Source organism: Pinus tabuliformis, chromosome 6 (assembly GCF_031772625.1).
Source record: "Pinus tabuliformis cultivar Carrire ecotype Pingquan chromosome 6, CPIR1, whole genome shotgun sequence".
Taxonomy (NCBI): domain Eukaryota; kingdom Viridiplantae; phylum Streptophyta; class Pinopsida; order Pinales; family Pinaceae; genus Pinus; species Pinus tabuliformis.
This window is the reverse complement of record NC_142292.1, coordinates 1,925,163,819-1,925,170,127: the sequence shown is the minus strand read 5'-3', so window position 1 is coordinate 1,925,170,127 and position 6,309 is coordinate 1,925,163,819.

Sequence of the window (6,309 nt, the reverse complement as noted above, 5' to 3'; positions counted from 1 at the left end):
TGTACATGCCCACATTTGGCTTAGGGGCATCTTGTTGAAGATGAATCTCATGCTAAATTTCTCTTTTGGGAGGAAACCCACCTAGTTCTTGAAAAATCTCATCATATTTAGCTACAATATCAAACATTTTTTTTTTTGTGAGAAGGATTACAACCTTTGAAAGTGTCATATGATTTAGCATATTTTGTACTCAGAACCATGAGCATACACTTCTTGTTGGAGCTGATGATTCCCTTCAGCTATCCTACACTGACAAGGTTTGAATTGACTTTCAAGTAGTGATATCTAAAAATATATTCCACCCCACCTTTGGTGAGATGGTACTTGTACTCATGCCTAAAAAAGACTTTTTGCCTATCATTCAAGTATGGGTTGCCCAAGACTATGCCGTAAATGTCAAGTAGGACAACATCTAAATTAGCCTCATTTATTATCTTTGAAGCAATGAGAAACCTAACCCTACATTTCTTTATGACATTGAGTTTTTCATTATCACATACCCAACCAAGAGGGTAGGGTTTTGGATGAGGTCTCTTTTCCAAACCCAACTTCTTAACAATTGATTTTGAGATCAAATTAACTTGAGAACCTAGATCAAACAGTGTATATATTTTTGTGTGCTTAGCTACATCTCTTATATGAAACAATTCACTTCTTTTTCTTTCATAAACATGAGCTTTACTTGAACTGACATGAAAGGAACCTTTACCTTGTACCCCATGTTGAGAAATCTATGGCATCTAGGTTAGGACTAATTCAATTTGATTTCTCTTAACTTGTGATAGTTGCTTGTGACATTAATATCAGTTTCTTCTTCTCTTTCTTATCATTATGTTATTTTATCATCAAACAAATACCAAAACATAAATATCATCAATGAAAAATGGACACCAAAGGTAGGCATTCAACCAGGGAAAAACCCCTCTTTGAGGGGAAAACCCAGTCAAACTTCTTCTTCAACAAAATCATATCAAGTTGTGTCAATCCAAGACCCTTTGACTTAGACCAAGACCTCCCTCCACCATCAATTCAGCTAAGCAGATAAGACATATTTAGTTTCATAAATCAACATTAAAGAGTCTTGGCCCTTTCAGTCATCAAGTACCTTCAACTCCTACATCCATACTTTAGTCTTGTACACAATATATTTCGGTCTTATAACAATATTTCATACTTCGGTACTGCACTACATAATACACTTCGGTCTTGTAATAGTACTTCACATCTCAGTCATGTATTCACAATACATTTCGGTCCTGTAATAGTACTCCATAATTTGTTCCTGCAATATTTGACAAACTTTGGTTTTCTTCCTTTTATTCTTTTCAGGTTCTTCTTTTATGCTCCATCGAATTTCCTTTCATAGAGATTTCAAATCGAACTTTTATCCATACTTTCTCTTCATTATGGATTGAATTCATTGCTATATATATAGCTGTTGGAGGCATCAATTAATAGGCTGACATTAATGGTACGAGAGGTCGACTAGATATTGGGAAAAGTAAACTTGATGGTGGAGGAAAAGACATAATTTTGACATAGAAACTTTTTCTTTTTCTAACACAATGAGCCCAAGAAGGGTCTCTTACATAATGACTTTTACTTTTGACTCAACAAAATTCCTAGAGCACTCAATGGGTGCTTTGACCTATTGACCAATGACCCAAGCATGAAACTCATGCTTTAATAAGTCAGGTTTTTTTCTTCACATAAAAATAAATTACATCATGACTCAAATAAAATTATGAATATCGACACTAGTTACATTCTTCAACACTCCCTCTCAAGTAGGGGGTATTCATAATTACATGTATACATAGGTACATGGATGAAATCAAAATGATATGATCTACGAAGAGTCACAACACACACAATGCTACAAACTTGATATTTTACAAGGGTATCTAACCAGGTGGGACTAAGGTGTATCCCAAGCTTCAGCCACTCTAGGTACCATCAGGCTTCCACTCTAACACCAACCCAGGGATCTAGGTGTGTATCCAAGGTAAAAGCTCCAAGACCAATGCCACCCTCCCTACTTCAAGATCTAGACATCATCACAAGTCAGCCAGATGTCCTCCCAAGCATCTTGTCGCCCCAACATGCTTCATCTCTCCCTATTAACTAAAAACATGCCCCAAACATGCTTTAAAACGTTCAAATTTCTTATGGAGAGATCCTGCACAAATACAACCCCGATTAGTAATAAATTTTTAATATGTGTGTGTGTGTGTGTGTGTGTGTTTGTTTTAAAACGTTCAAATTTCTTATGGAGAGATCCTGCACAAATACAACCCCGATTAGTAATAAATTTTTAATGTGTGTGTGTGTGTAGCTAACACCTTGGGGGTTCCTTAAATATACTAATGTTTCTTAGATCATTGTCATATCAAACACATCTAGTTGGAAGCTTTATTGCTTCAACTTTTCCACTAACACCAAACTTAGCCTCAACACTTCTTCCAAAAACATTCAAGTCTTGTTCACAACTTTATCAATCACGAATAGCCATCAGTATTTCTTCAACTATTCTCTGATTTCAAACATCCTCATGGTATTTTCATCAAGTCATTCACTTCTCTTCAAGCTCCCTCTCAACTAGGGAGATATACACTTTCGTTTATCCAAGTAACGAGAGGACACATCCATCAGCTATCTTATTCTTCTAGTCACACAGGCTCTTCCTTTTTGCATCATCAATTTATCGGAGAATTTAGACCTTCCAAAAATTCATCATTCCTTCACATGGAAACATTGTAATTAAGGTTCTCACAACTCCCTCTTTCCATCATGCTCAACATCATCATCAAATATGAGGTAAGCATCATCATCATCCTGAAGACTGTGTACTTGCAAATCTTCAACAACAAGCACAAACAATCACAATCATACATAAACATGAAGTTAATTCTATAAAAATCATGCCATTATAAAGGAAGCATCAAAACAATCAAGCTTTATACATCAAATACCTAAACCTAGTTAGGCTCATAATCAACGAGGGTTACATCTTTTACACACTAGATTTCAACAATTTGCTAGGGTTTTGTTACAAACCCTAGATTCCATCAACGAAACATTTAAAATCTTAGATATCAACAACTAAATCAAGTCAACAATAATTACATCTAAAGATTCAATATTATTCCCTATAATTTATGTCAAATTCTACTAGAGTTTTGTTACAAACCATAGATATCATCAATAAAATTAAATCATAGATATCAACAACAAAGTTAACATCCTGACATTTCATATCTAGGGTTTCATTATTATTTCCTTATATCAATCTCTTACTAGGTTTTTTATCATAAACCCTAGATACACACATCAAGCTCCAACAATTTGACGAGACTAGGGTTTTGATTATGTGAAAGTTCATAAACGCAAGGTTTCATTCCTAGGATTGACTATCACAAGGGTTTTGACATAAACCTTAAATCATCATACCCTAAAAATCTAGGGTTTATTCATAACATTACTAAAATCATAATCATCAAGAGAGTAGGATATCATTATATGTTCTAGACTTTATCAAAAAACCCTAAGTAGACTAGGGTTTCATCATTATTGTCAACATACCCTAAGCACCAAAAGGTTAGGGTTTTTACAGTGAACCCTAAGGTTTGGGTTTTATCAAAATCATAAGAGATCATATGATAAGGGTAGATTAAATCTAGTGATTAATCACCCTAACAAGAATCTTTATGATTCAAAATCCTAGACATGAGAGAGTTAGTAATAGAAAACAAATTTCAAAATAATCATACCTTCTTATGTGAGGAAGACTAGCTATAAAAACATGTGACCTTTAAACATACCTTGAGTTTCTCCTTTTACAAACCTTGTAGGGTTTCCTTATTGAAGAACTCCCTCTTATTATCTTTATGGTTTATTTCCATATGAGTCAACTTGTTCCCAAGGATCAAACTTGTTATTCCTAAGATCAACATGTCTATCTTATCTTTGCTTCCTTTGATATATACCTGCAATATTTATTGACAAGCCCAACCAAAATATACAAGCACAATAATATAATATTTTTCTATGGTTTTTATTACCTTATAAAGAGAGAAATTCAAAGAATTTTGAGCACAAAATCTAACTATCTCTAGGGGAAATCTAAACATCTATAAATAATTATCATATACTCACAAGCCTTGAGTTAGGAAGAAGAGTATGGGTAAGGGATTATATATATATAAGACTGATATATATATATATATATATATATATATATATATATATATATATATATATTCAGTCTTCATCACAAAGAAAAAATTGGTAGACCCTATAACATAAAACTTTTCATACTAGACAGTGAACATATATTACATACCTTAGATTTCTTTAATTGAAGAATTGGTGTTCCATAGGACTTGATGCACTTCTTGGTGAATGAAAACATATTAATAGATGACTAAAACTTAAAATAAAAATACTTACTTGATAATGCTTCTTTCACATGCTGGAGTAAGACAGTTAGATGACTTCCTTCCTTCAGACGAGTTCATCTTACTTCAACAATTTATTATGCACTGTTATAGTAGATTGATCTTACATAGCAGAGATTTCCACTGGGCTTCTCTACCAGTTAAGTGTCACGTCCTCCATGTATATATATACATTGGTCTCGACCTTCCTATATATATATATATATATATATATATATATATATATATATATATATATATATATATATATATATATATATATATATATATATATATATATAGATATATGCACTTGATTCTTCAAATCTCATTTACTTTTGTTGTTGGTTTATACCCTTCTTTATAAATGTACATTGTAGCTTCTAATTAGGCCTTTAAGAAATCCTCTATAAAACTCGATCTTTACACTTTACAATAAGTAAACCTTTTGTTGGTTATAAGAGATACTTCAACCTTCTGATACGATGACTAGACTTTATGATTCAAATTTTTTCTTAACCTTTTAAAATCTTCCGCTCCTCTAACTCAAGTTTGTGGCCTTACTTATGGTATTTATAACTTATGAACATGCCCATAATTGTGTTTTCTTCTTTCTATAAGGAGCTCGATCCTAGAGATATGACTTCTTCTTAAGGTCTTGAAGATTTGTATTACTAGTTTGATCTTTCAGCTGCCCTCGTGCCAATAAACCAAGCTCTCATACCATGTTGAGAAATCTATGGGGATTGGATTAGGACTAATTCAATTTGATTTCTCTTAACTTGTGATAGTTTCTTGTGACATTAATTTTGGTTTCTTCCTCTCTTTGTTATCATTATTTTATTTTATCATCAAACAAATACCAAAACATAAAGATCATCAATGATGAATGGACACCAGATGTAGGCACTTAGCCAAGGAAAAACCCCTATTTAAGGGGAAAACCTAGTCAAAATTCTTCTCCAACAAAATCATATCAAGTTGTGACAACCTAAAACCTTTTGACTTAGACCAGGACCTCCCTCCACCATTAAGTCAGCTAAGTAGATAATACATCTTTAGATTAATAAATCAACATTAAAGAGTCTCAACTCTTTCGGTCATCAAGTACTTGTATGAATACTTCAATCCTGTACACATAATATATTTTGGTCTTATAACAATACTTCATACTTCATTATTGCACTACATAATACACTTCAGTCCTGTAATAGTACTCCATAATTCGGTCCTGCAATATTTGACAAACTTCAGTTTTCCTCCTTTTATTATTTTCATGGTTCTTCTTTTATGTTCCATCGAATTTCCTATCATAGAGATTTCAAATCGAACTTTTATCATTAGTTGCTCTTTATGATGGATCAACTTCATTGCTATATATATAGTTGTTGGAGGCATCATTAATAAGTCGAAATTAATGGTAGGGAAAGTTGACTAGATAGGGGGCAAAGACAACTTGAAGGTGGAGGAAAATGCATACTTTTGACATAGAAACTTTTTCTTTCTTTGACATAATGAGCCCAAGAAGGGTCTCTTACATAATGACTTTGACTTTTGACTCGACAAAAATCCTATAGCACTCAATGGGTGCTTTGACCTATTGACCAATGACCTATGCATGAAACCCATGCTTTAATAAGTCAATTTTCTTTTTCACATAAAAATAAATTACATCATGACTCAAATACAATTATGAAGATTGACATTAGTTACATTCTTCAACACCCCAATGGTTGTGATCTGCTTCTCATCACCGAAATCAGAACCAAGATCTTGTTGCATTGTGGCAACCATTTTCTTCTTCCCTTTTCCACCAAACTTCTTAGGCTTCAATTCTAGATGTAGCCTCCAACAATGATCCTCATTGTGCCCT